The sequence below is a fragment of the Desmodus rotundus genome, chromosome 1 (assembly GCF_022682495.2).
Source record: "Desmodus rotundus isolate HL8 chromosome 1, HLdesRot8A.1, whole genome shotgun sequence".
Classification (NCBI taxonomy): domain Eukaryota; kingdom Metazoa; phylum Chordata; class Mammalia; order Chiroptera; family Phyllostomidae; genus Desmodus; species Desmodus rotundus.
Window position 1 is genome coordinate 55073725 of NC_071387.1, and position 13231 is coordinate 55086955.

General features: G+C 38.7%; 1 protein-coding gene and 1 non-coding gene across 2 annotated transcripts in view; one reads left to right on the forward strand and one right to left on the reverse strand.

The window, feature by feature from the left end:
• KDM4C (lysine demethylase 4C) overlaps positions 1-13231 on the forward strand; it is a 366544-nt gene that overhangs the window by 23356 nt on the left and 329957 nt on the right. The gene's annotated exons all lie outside the window — the stretch shown is intronic.
• LOC112302930 (U6 spliceosomal RNA) lies at positions 6054-6159 on the reverse strand. Its single transcript, XR_002974602.1, has one exon. It is a non-coding gene; the product is annotated as a U6 spliceosomal RNA (small nuclear RNA).

Sequence of the window (13231 nt, forward strand, 5' to 3'; positions counted from 1 at the left end):
TAGTATATCAAAATAAGAAATGTTCTCTTTAACACAAATATATGTTCCATTTAAATGTTTCAGTGTTAAAACAAAGGGACTGCATTCTTCAAAAATGACAGTGTCATTAAAGACAAAGGCTCCGGAAATATTTTAGATTAAAGAATACTAAAGAGACATGACAGCTACGCGTAGTACTTCATTCCAGACTGAATTCCCTACAGAGGGGAAAAATAAAATGTTATAAAGGATACTATTGGTTCACTTGACCAAATTGGAATACAGAAATTAGGTACAAATATTGGATCTATATTAAGCTTACTGGAGTTGAAAACTGTACTGTTTCTGTGTCAGAGAAGAACCCTATTAGCAAAGCACAGTAAACTTTAGGGGTAAAGGGCCATGATGTATGCAACTTACTCTCAATGGTTCAGAAAAAAACTTGTATATACATAACATACACACAGAATATTCTACCCTATATACTTTATCATGTCTACGTTGTTGACTTAAGAGATATCCAAACCTGTAGAGATAATTTTATGAGTTTGTTTTAGCCAAAACTGATGGGAGTTCCTGGCAAGCAAGATCTCAAGTGAGAATAACAGTTTTGCAGTTTCTTTTATGCATTGAAATTAAGGAGGGAAGATGAGGAAGTTTACATGAAAGTTAAGAGTAAGCAAGGTGGGGATTGGATTACAGGATAGTTATGATTATGTGGTCTAACCTTCCAGAAGTACTGCTCTTTTACAAAGGTGTGTTAACCTAGAAGTACAAGAACAATGGACAGAGCTGGCTTAAAAATATGTCACTAAAGAAGTTACCGCCCTGGGACGTGACTACCTCCCATGACTTGCCCAGTTAGGAATTTATGATTTATTACGGCACCCCCTTTTTTTGTGCAGTGTAGACAGAACACAAATTGATAAAACAAATATGGTAAAATAAAACTAGATGAATCTGTGTGAAGTGTTCACAGGTTTTTTCTATTCCTGCAATTTTTCTGTTTGAAATTATTTCTGAAGAAAAAGTTTAAATAATACTATTTATAATATCAACAAATAAAAGAATAAACCCACAGAGCTTTGTGTTTTTATTCAACTCAAGTTAAACACCCTCATTGATCTTTTTCCCAAAGCTGGGGGAGGGGTAGGGACATTATGGAAGAGATAAGGGAAATAGTTACGTTTGGCCAAGAGGAAAAACTGGCAATGATTTTTTTTTTTTAGATTTTTAATTTAATTTTACAGAGACCGGAAGGGAGGGAGAAAGAGAGGGAGAGAAACATCAGTGTGTGAGAGATACATCACCTGGTTGCCTCTTGCACGCTCCCCAGTGGGAAACCTGGCCTACAACCCAGGCATGTGCCCTGACCAGGAATTGAGCTGACGACCCTCTGTTCTGGTTTGCAACAGGCGGGTGCTCAATCCACTGAGCCACACTAGCCAGGGCTAGACTGGCAATTGTTGACCTTAAAATTATTTTTATGCCTGTATTATAATATACAGAATGGTTCTTTTTAAAAAAATTAATTGATTTATTTATATTGTGTTTTTTACATTGCCATTTATCCCCCATACCCTCTTCCACTGCAAACTCTGCAGTCACCACAGTTGTCCTTGTCCATGAGTCCTTTCTCTCTTTTTTTTTTTTTTTGCTCAATCCCCACCCCACCCCTCTCTCCAGAGCTGTCAGCCTGCTCTCTTTCTTTTTTTTGTTTTTTAATATATTTTATCGATTATGCTATTACAGTTGTCCCATTTCCCCCCTTCACTCCACTCCATCCTGCACACTCCCTCCCTCCCACATTCCCCACCTATAGTTCATGTCCATGGGTCATATATATAAATTCTTTGGCTTCTACATTTCCTATAGTATTCTTACCCTCCCTCTATTTTCTACCTACCATTTATGCTACTTATTCTCTGTACCTTTCCCCCCTCTCTCTCCCTTCCACTCCCCTGTTGATAACCCTCCATGTGATCTCCATTTCTGTGGTTCTGTTCCTGTTCTAGTTGTTTGCTTAGTCTGCTTTTCTTTTTGTTTTAGGTGTGGTTGTTAAATACTGAGTTTGCTGTCATTTTCACTGTTCATATTTTTTATTTTCTTTTTCTTAGATTAAATCCCTTTAATATTTCATGTAATGATGAACTCCTTTAACTTGCCCTTATCTGAGAGTGAGGGGTCCGAGAGGAAGTAATGGTCCTTGCTCCACACTCTGCCAGTTTTCAGTCACTCCCTCTGCTACCCACAATCAAATTGGGCCCTTCTGGTGCTGCTTCCTGAGTGGGTGGGTTTGTGTACATTCTAGGCCCCTGTGTGTCTCTCCAATGAACTCTCCCGTGAGGCTGATAGTTTCTCCTGCTGGCGCCTCAACCCCCACAGGTGTTTTCAATCAGTGGTTTGAGGCTTTATTTCCCCGAGCTGGAGCCCTGGGTTGCGCCGTTTGTCACCTGGTCCACTAGCTGCTGCCTTGCCTGCCAGCTGCAGCTGTACCCACCCCGCTCCACAATCCACCACCTCGCTGGGTCCGCCAGCCGCAACTCTGCCGCGAGTCCTCTCCTCCCGGCTGCCCGTCTCCGCCCCTCCTACTGGTCTGGATGAATGTTTCTTCTGTATCTCCTTGGTTGTCAGACTTCCATACAGTTTGATTTTCCGTCAGTTCTGGTTGTTTGTTGTTTTTAAATTGTTGTTGTCCTTCTTTTGGTTGTGCAAGGAGGCACAGTGTGTCTACCTACACCTCCATCTTGGCTGAAAGTCAAGCCTGCTCTCTATGAGGCTGTCTCTATTAAGCAATATCAAATTTTAAAAAAATATTTCATTGATTGTACTATTACAGTTGTCCCATTTTTTTTCTCCCCTTTTAACCCTCTGCCCTGCACCCCCCTCCACCAGCATTCCCCCACATTAGTTCATGTCCGTGGGTTGTACATATAAGTTCTTTGGCTTCTCCAATTCCTATACTATTCTTAACCTCCCCCTATTTTGTACCTACCAATTATGCTTCTTAATCCCTGTACCTTTTCCCCCATTCTCCCCCCACCCCATCCCTGCTGATAACCCTCCATGTGATCTCCATTTCTGTGATTCTGTTTCTGTTCTAGTTGTTTGCTTAGTTTGTTTTTTAGGTTCAGTTGTTACAGTTGTTTGTTGTCATTTTATTGTTCTTAGTTTTTATCTTCTTTTTCATAGATAAGTGTCTTTAACATTGCATATAATAAAGACTTGGTGGTGATGAACTCCTTTAACTTGACCTTATCTGGGAAGCACTTTATCTGCCCTTCCATTCTGAATGATAGCTTTGATACTTTTGCTGGATAGAGTAATCTTGGATATAGGTCTTTGCTTTAATGACTTCGAATACTTCTTTCCAGCCCCTTCTTGCCTGTAAGGTTTCTTTAGAGAAATCAGCTGCTAGTCTTATGGGAACTTCTTTGTAGGTAACTGTCTCCTTTTCTTTTGCTGCTTTTAAGATTCTCTCTTTATCTTTAATGTTGGGTAATTTAATTATGATGTGTCTTTGTGTGTTCCTCCTTGGGTCCAGTTTCTGTGGGACTCAGCTTCCTGGACTTTTCTGGAAGTCTGTTTTCTTTGCCAGATTGAAGAAGTTCTTCATTATTTTTTCAAATAAGTTTTTAATTTTTTGCTCTTCCTCTTCTCCTTCTGGTACCCCTATGAATTGGATGTTGGAATGTCTAAAGTTATCCCAGAGGTTCCTAATCCTCTCCTTATTTATTTAGTTATTTACTTATAATATTTTATTTATTTATTTTTTAGAGAGAGGGGAAGGTAAAGAGAAAAAGAGGGAGAGAAACATTAATGTGTGGTTGCCTCTTTTGAGCCCCCTACTGGGGGCCTGATCTGGTCTGCAACCCAAGCATGTGCCCTGGTTCAGAAATGAACTGACAACTCTTTGATTTGTAGGCTGGAGCTTAGTCCACTGAGCCACACCATCCAAGCTCTCCTCATTTAATTCTTGTTTCTTTTTTCTGTTCCGGTTAAATGTTTATTTCTTCCTTCTGTTCCAAATAGTTGATTTGAGTCCTGTTTTCCTTCCCTTCACTGTTGGTTCCCTGTACATTTTCCTTTATTTCACTTTGTATAGCCTTCACTTTTTCCTCTATTTTGCGTCTGTATGCAACCATTTCTGTGAACATCCTAATTACCAGTGTTTTGAAATCTGTATCTGATAGGTTGGCTACCTCCTTGTCACTTAGTTCTTTTTCTGATATTTTTTTTCATTTGGGCCATTTTTCTTTGTCTCAGAGCACCTGTTATGTTGTAAGGGGGTAAACTGTGATGTCAGTGTAGTTTCATTGCTAGAACACAGAGTAACTGTCATCTGTGACAGTAACCTTTTGTTAAGGTTGGTGCTTCAACATAAGGATTTGGTCATGGCTTAATTAATCAACATGCTTGCTGGTCATTGTATTGTTAGAGATGAATGGAAACTTTATCCCAGGGGAAAAGATAATAAGATTTCTAATAAATAGGTGGTTATAGTGTTGCATATGCAATGACTGAATAGAATTGTCTACCCTGCATTTTTTAATACAGTAGGCCTACCCGGGCTGGTGTGGCTCAGTGGATTGAGTGCCAACCTGTGAACTGAAAGGTCGTAGGTTTGATTTCTAGTCATGTCACATGCCTGGGTTATGGGCCAGGTCCCCAGTGGGCATTGTGTGAGAGGCAACTGATCCATGTCTTTCTCACACATCCATGTTTCTTTCCCTCTCTTTCTCCTTGCCTCCCCTCTTCTCTAAAAATAAATAAAATCTTAAAAAAAAATATTCGTGTAGTCATCCTCTATCACTCTCTGTGGTTTTAATTATCCGTGGTGAACCATGGTCTGAAGATGTTAAATGGGAAATTCCTGAAAAAAACAATTTACAAGTTTTAAGTTGTGCAGCTTTCTGGGTAGCATGATGAAATCTCATGCCATCCTACTCTGTCCTACCCAGGATGTGAATCATTCCTTTATCCAGTGTATCCACGCTATCCATACAGTACAATAAGATATTTTGAGAGAGAGATCACATTCAAATAACTTTTACTACAACATATATTGTTATAATTATTGTTTTATTATTAGTTATTATTTTTAATCTCTTACTGTGCCTAATTTATAAATTAAACTTTATCATAGTTACATATATATAGGACAAAAGTTGTATATATAGGTTTTGGTACTATCCACCATTTCCAGCATCCACTAGGGGTCTTGGAATGTGCCTCTTGGGGATAAGGGGGACACTAGTATAATTGCCTATTTAATGTAATCTGTTTAGTGATAAAGGAACTTTGACATTCAGCCACTGAACTTTGCAAGTTTAAAATAATAGGGCAGCCCTGATTGGAATGGCTCAGTTGGTTGGGCATTGTTGCACAAAGCCAAAGGTCACTGGTTCAATTCCCAGTCAGGGCACATGCCTGGGTTGTGCAACAGGCCCTTGGCTGGGGCGTGCAAGAAACCAATTGGCGTTTCTTACACACATTGACATTTTTCTCCCTCTCTTCCTCCCTACCTTATTCTCTCTCTAAAAATAAATAAATAAAATTAAAAAGAGTAGTAGGGTAGACAGAAAAAGTGTTTCCTGTTGAATCTAAAAGGTTTCATGTTTTAATTTATGCCATTTAAAAAAATTATTTTACTGTTATTCAAGTCCAGTTGTCTGCATTTATCCTCTACAATTCCCCCCAACCCCAGCCATCCCCACCTCCCTGTCCTGATTCCACCTCCACTTGGTTTTGTCCATGTGTCCTTTATAGTTGTTCCTGAAAACCCTTCCTCCCATTCCCCCCATTATCCCCTCCCACCTCCCCTCTGGTTACTGTCAGACCGTTCTTAATTTCAGTGTCTCTGATTATATTTTGCTTGCTTGATTGTTTTGTTGATTAGGTTCCCCTTAAAGGTGAGATTATATGGTATTTGTCTTTCTATGCTTTTTAAATGAGGATATCCTCATGTTCATAACACAGCAGAGTACAGATATGTATATGTGTACATATAAAGCATATTAAAGATACTTTGTTCTAGTTGTGCTATTGCTCTTTTATTTTTTTATTTTTATTAAAAAAATATGGCGTGCTCCACAATTTTGCATGTCATCTTGTGCAGGAACCATGTTAATCTTCTCTGTGTCCACCTAATTTTAGTGTATGTGCTGCCCAAGTGAGCAAGGTATTCTTCTTTTAATTGTATTTTCCTTCTTTTTGCATTACTCTAGTGCTTTCCTATGTAAATATCTGGTGACCAGTCATTGATGTGTGTAGTTTTTATTCATAGTTATTGTCTTTTATTCTGTAGTAGTCCCTTGTTCTCACCCTTGCTGGACTCCCTCCCTGCACTCCTTCCACTCTCTTCATTTATTTGTGAAATGTAGACTCTCAGGATTTGCATATTGTTCTCTTGTGGTGGTGTTAACTTTGTCTCTGTAACCCCTGTATTTCTTGAAAACAAGGAGTTGGCTTTAATTATTCAGTTTAGATTCTGATTTACTTTTTAAAGTGAGAATGAGTGTAAGTGATGCTACGTATTTTCCATTGCTTCTATCATGTCTGCTTATTCCACTAATAATGACCCTGATTCCTCCATTTTAACACTTCCTGTTAACTTGTTGCCTCATGATTTTAGCATCCATTAATGATGTTTCCCTAGATTCTTTATTTGAATAGGGATTGTATTATTAAAAAATGGTGATCATGTAATTCTGTTTTTTCTTCTGCATTTAATAACTAGACTTTTTCTATAAAAAAAGAAACTTTCCACCTGAATTCTTTGCTTATGCTAAAATACTGTTTGTTCAAGAAAGTCAAGATAAGGGCTTAATTCCTTCTCTTCATTTATAAATATTTGGAGTGATGTGTTGATGCATTCCAGTGGTGATTGATGCTTTCTTTAAAAAGGGAATATTACTGACTTATGGATTTAAAAATATTTTGTAGTATATTTATTTCACTATGGACTCGTTTTGTTGTTTTATTTAATTGATTATAGTTCATTACTATCATTATTTGTTTTGATAGTCAATTTTCCCCAGATTTAGCCAAAGAAAAAGTCCTTCAGGTTGACTGTTACTTAATTCTATCCTCCTTATTTTTTGAGTATTTTAAAAAAGATTATATATATTTATTTTTAGAGAGAGGGAAAGGGAAGGAGAAAGAAGAGAGAAGCATCAATGTGTGGTTGCCACTCACGCTCCTGCTACAGGGGATGTGGCCTGCAACCCAGGCATGTGCGCCAACCCGGAATTGAACCAGAGACCTTTTGGTTCACAGGTTGGCACTCAATTGACCTGAGCCACGTCAGCCAGGGCTTGAGTATTTTTTTTTTTTTTTAACTTTCTGGAACAAGATATTTCAGGCCAACTTTGTACTTTTTCTTGCCCTGATCTGGAATCAGTCTTTTATCCAAGAAGCCCTCGTTCCTCTTAGTGGAGAATGGTGTTTCGAAACCAGTATTTGAGAGCTCATTGCTACTGGAGTGTTACTGCTCGCAAGACCTCTCAGTGGGCACAGCTGAGGAATTTTCTATGTATACACATGTACACACATATACACACATATCATGAGTTTACACCAATATCTCTAAATTCCAAAATAATATCATAGGTTAGCACTAGTTCCCTCCCTCTCTATATTTGTAAATTACTTTCTCTGCCAGTGAGAAACTTGGCTCCTGTTATCAGCCAGCATTATCCAATCCCCGTGCTAGTGCTGTACTTACAAGGGTGCCCTCTATCCCAATCAGGCTCTCATACCCTGTACAGGGCCACCAAGGCTATTTTTTCCTATAAAGTTCTTATGTCCTTTTGATGTGACTCCCATTAGTTGTTTTAACTTTTATTTTGAAATAAATTCAGATTTACAGAAAATTTGTCAAAAAATTCAAAGATGTTCCCCATACCCTTCATCCAGATTTCCCAAATGTTTAAGTTTTTTCATGCCTATCACTTTCTTGATCTCGCTTTTATTCTCTGTTACTATGTGTGTATATGTACATACATATTGTTTTCTGAACCATTTGAAAGATGTAATACCTCTTTACCCATAACTACATCATCATATATTCCCCAGAACAGGGACATTCTCTAACTACAGTGTGTTTCTCAAGATCAGGATATTAATCTTGATACAATATTATTATCTAATCTACAGATCTTGTTCAAATTTTAACATTTGTCCCACTAATATTCTTTAGGAAAAGAAAAGAGAAATTTTTTTGTTTTGTTTTGTTTTTTGGTCCAGGATCCGAGAATCACATAATACATTATCAGTCTTTTTTAGTCAAGAACTGTTCTTTCTTTGTCTTTCATGACCTTGACTTTTTTGAAGAGTACAAACCACTTTTTTTAAAAACCACTTATTTTTAAGAATGTCACTTAATTTGGCCTTTTCTGATGTTTCCTCATGATTAGATTTAGGCTGTACATTTTTGGTAGGAATAGCCCTGTAACTGACATGCCCTCTCAGTGGTGGTGTGTCTTTCTCAGTACACCGTATCAGGGGACACATGAAGTCTAGTTTTTTCTGTACTGATGTTAGTTTTGAAGTGCTATCCAAGCAAGCTTTCTGGAACAACATGTTTCAGTCACATCTTGTACATTCCTTTCTTTTTTTAAAAAATATTTCATTTATTTTTAGAAAGAGGGAAAGGGAGAAAGAGATGGAGAGAAACAATGCGTGAGAGATACAGAGAGCTACATCAAATGCATCCGTTGCCTCTTGCATACCCTCAACTGGGGACCTGACCAGCAACCCAGGCATGTGCCCTGACTGGGAATTGATCTGGCGACCTTTGGGATTGCGGGACCAAAAGGATAAAGCAAAGTTGCCCAGGCCTCTGGGAGCTGAGTAAGGCCTGGGTCAGGCAAAAATGACCAGCGGACTAAGGGCTTTTCTTTGCTGTCTTGCTTTTTAACGTACAGACCTAGGCCTATGGCAAAGCCCGATGACCTATTGTAGCTCAATATCTGAATAGGTGCACTTATGGCTAATGTAGAGTTTTCAAGGTGGCCTGCCACTTCCCTTTTCCACCCAAGTCTCAGAGTATTACGAGCTTCACTGTTGATAAAGCTGGATTATATGCAATGTGTCATTCTACATCTTTTCCTCCAGTCTGGCCCTATATGCCTGCATTAGTTTCCTAGTGCTGCTGCAACAAATTAGCGTAAAAATGTATGGCTTAAAATGAGAGAAATGTATTCTCTTAGGATTCTGGAGACTAGGAAGCCAAAGACAAGGTGTCATAGGCCCGTGTTTTCTGTAAAGGGTCTAGGGGAGAATTTGTTCTCTGCCTTTTTCTCAGCTTCTTGTGATTGCTGGTATTCCTTGGTTTGCAGCTATATGTCTAGTCTGCTTCTATCAGCACATTGAGTTCCTCCCTCTGTGTCTGTCTTTTCCTCTTTTTAGGACACCAGTGATACTGGACTAGGGTCCACCCTAACCAAGTATGACCTCATGTTTACATTTTTAAAGACTCTGTTTCTAAATAGGGTCACTTTAATAGGTATTGGGGGTTAGGTTTCAACATATCTTTTTGGGGGACACAATTCAACCCATAACAATGCCTGGCCAAAGCAGTCTGAAAGCAAATGCTTCCTTGACTCTCTGTCAGACCCAAATGGATGAGCCGCAGTTTTGAAACTGAAAGGCCAGGCTTCCAGTTGCCTCGGCATGGCCTAGGCTCTGCCTCTAGTGAACTTAGCACAAGGAACTGGAGTAGAGAAGGATAGTAGCACCTGCTTGGCCTGAACCTTGGTGCTCAGTTCTATGACCAGTTCTGAGGCAGGCCTCTTCTTAGAAACTAATACTAATAAGATGAGAGCCATCAGTTTTTACTCACAGTAACTATACAAGGAAAGCACAATAGGGTATAGATTTATATTTAGCAGGAAAAAGCTTCAGCCAAGTAAAGATATATAAAGAGTAAGGAGAATAGATGTTTTTCCTTCATGATAAGGTAAAATTTACAGATAAGAAGCATGGGAGAGTTATATAAGTCTGAATTAGTGCTAGACTTTTCTTTACTTAATGAAAAAGATCTTTAGTTCATTAAGGAAAAAAATTCTTAGGGTACTTTCTATAAATACAGTTTTTTGGTCTAGGTCTCAAAAACATCGAGGCCAGCTCTATAGAAGCAAAATAACGAAGATACTGTTGTCACTCACCGGGGACTCAGTCTCTAAAGAGGTGTAGCATTGAAAAAAATCATTATTACATCACTTTTAGCTGAAAATCATACAGAAGCTTCTTGCAAAATGTTACAGCCCTTCTCTGACTAGGAAACATTATTGCAAGAGCATTTCAAATCTACTTTTGTGCTTGCCTCAGAAAAATAAAGGAAAAAGAGAAAGAAGAGGTGCTGGGAATTTGATTCTAACATTATTAAGTTTAATAATGAAATGATAAATGTGTACTAGGAAAAATTTAAGGAACAGAAAATAAATTACCTTTTAAGGTTAAAGAAAATAAGTAGGTAAAATGAAATGAAAATGGTTATAAATATTCAAAAGTGATCAGTATTACTGATAATCAAAGAAATGAAACTTAACAGCAGACTTTTTTTGCCTGTCATATTGGCAAAGTTTTGAGTGGTGAAATTAACATTAAATTTTTAGGTGCTTTAACATTTAAATTTTTTTTAACATTTTAAATTTTATGATGATTGTATAATTTTTATTGATTCAATTTAAACTTTATAGATTGAAAAGGTCTAAAACATAAGCTAAGTAGGCCTTCAGAATATGCATCTGATTGCAGGTAGAACATTCTGTGTAATGAAGGTAGTAACACTGGGAAGAAGCAAAGCATATTCCACAGACCAGTGAGCAAACCAGGTCAAGGGCTGAGATTTAATTCTGATTACTACTAATTTGCTGCATATCTTAGTCTCATTGCTTCAGTTTCTTGTCAGAGCCACAGTTCTGTTTTTTAGACCAAAACTCTTGATCCCTATTTCTCTCACTTCTGTCAGAAAATTTTGTTCAGAATGTATCTTCAACCTGACCACTTCTCACTGTTTACCACTGGTCCATGTCATCATTTTATCTTGCCTGGATTGGTGTAAATTTCTTCTTTGCTTCCAACCTTGTCCTTTTTTGATACAACAGCTAGAGTGATGAACCTGCTCACTTTTCTGCTGAAAATACTCCAGAACAGTTTCCTTGGAAAGTAGTGTCATCTCCTTGAATAGAAATGCATATTAGAGTATCACAAATGGGAATGTACGAGAAAGGAAGGGTCAAGATGACTTGCCCTCTCACTCACAGTAAACACCAAACACCGTTTCTCCCTGTCTCTTCTCTCATCCCCATCCCAATCCCCAATCTCCTCTCTTACCATTCTCTCCTTTGCTATACCTAGTTCCAGTTACACTCACTTTTTTACTATTCCTTTGAAGAGCCCCAGAGGCTTCTTGCTCTTGCCTCAGCCTATACTGCTTGTCATCCAAATATCTGCATGCTTTAGGCCTCTGAAATGCCTCCCCTGTATAAAATAACTCCCCCTCCTCTTTGTGCTCTATCCCCTTAGCTGGATTTCTTCTTCAGAGCACTTATTTCTTGTCTGCGCTACTCCGCTACTGTTAGGGTTTGGTTTCATTCCTTCCTGAGTGCCCCCCTCAGCTTTTTGGCAGTTGTAACTACTTGTTCAGTGACTGCCTGGATTTCTAGTTCCTTTTCTAGGGGCTTCTTCCTCTGCTTAGAGAAATATGCAGACCACTGTTATTTTTTGGCCACAGGGAAAGTAAGGCTGCCTTCCCTGTACCAAATGTTTCTACAAAGGTAATCTGGGGACATCTACTTTCTCACTGCTCAGATACTTATATTCTATTTTTCTTTACCAGTCAGGCAAATGAATCTGTTTTATAAGTAACCTTTCTGTGTTTGGGACCAATGTTTTCCTTTCTCTGCATTTGGTGTTATTTTATATAAGTACTTTAGTAACATTTTGGCATTTATTCCTTCATTTAGTTAGCAAATAGTTATTGTAGCAGATATTATGGGCCAGGCTGGATTGCAGACTGGATGTTAGGGTTTAAAGAGATGGATAATTTGCCATTTCTTCGAGAAGCTTAGAGTTCATTGTGTGGTCAGAAGTGCCAGAAGTGTCAGAAGTGCCAGTGTAGATTGGGACAGGCAATGCTATAAGAGGAATGCAGGAAGGGAGGTCAAAACACACAGATGGATCATATAGGCCTGCTCCAGAGGGTTGGGAATCTCGACAGCGGGCAGGAGTTTGCCAGGTAGGGAAACAGGTAAAGGATGCTCCAATAGGAGGAAATAATTAGGGCAAAGGCATAGATAGCTGTACTTGTTCAGAGAAGCACAAATTAGTACTGCTGAAGCACAAGGTATAATGCAGGCTGTTGTGCAAGGCTATGATAATTATGCAAGGGACTGATGTGGACACCTCTAAAGGGTCATGCATAACCTGTAGAGAGGTGAGACTTCCATCCTGCAGCCCATGGATTTGGGCATGTGTACCTGTGTAAGTGGGTGGGGAAGTGGCCTGGAAGATTTTATCTTTTGCGTGCCTTCTCCCATTGTCAGGGAGAATACAGGATACTTTCTGCTGTGTATTAATGTATCTCCTTGCTGATTAGATTAGTGAAAAGGTGACAGAATTTAATTTTGATGTAGGTCATTTTCCTCACATGTACTTGGTGAGACAGATACTTTTAAACCTTAAATGAATGGTGACCACATCTTTATTTGTAACCCTGATCTGTTTTAACCTACTGTTATCCCGTTACATGTTTTCCCTTTATCTACTCCATCCCTCATTTCTCAATGTCTTTTTTGACAGGCAGATTAAATTTATTTAAAAAAAAAACAATAAAAGGAAAGTTTTGTTTTGAGAGGATTTGTGGTTTGAGCTGGTGGATGTCAGACATATTACTGCATCTGAAAGTGGGATGGGTGGGACTCCTTCCTTGCGGCAGGCACACCAGTGCTTCTTATTCACCTTTGAGTTCCCTGTGCTGGTGTTCAATAAATGTTTGTTGAGGAATCACCTATTTATTGATGGAAAGATTAAGTATGTGTTTTTACAGCGTAGCCTACTGCTTACTTTCCTACTTTGATCCCCTGGAATTTTTTCTTTCTAAGCTCCAGACAAACTAATCTCCCTTCTCCATACCTCAATAGTTCCAAATATTTCTGCCGCTAGGACTGTTCTTTCTGTCATCTGGCAAACTCCTGTGCCATCTTATAAGTCTTAATTCTATCCCTTTTTGAGTAACCCGGGTGGC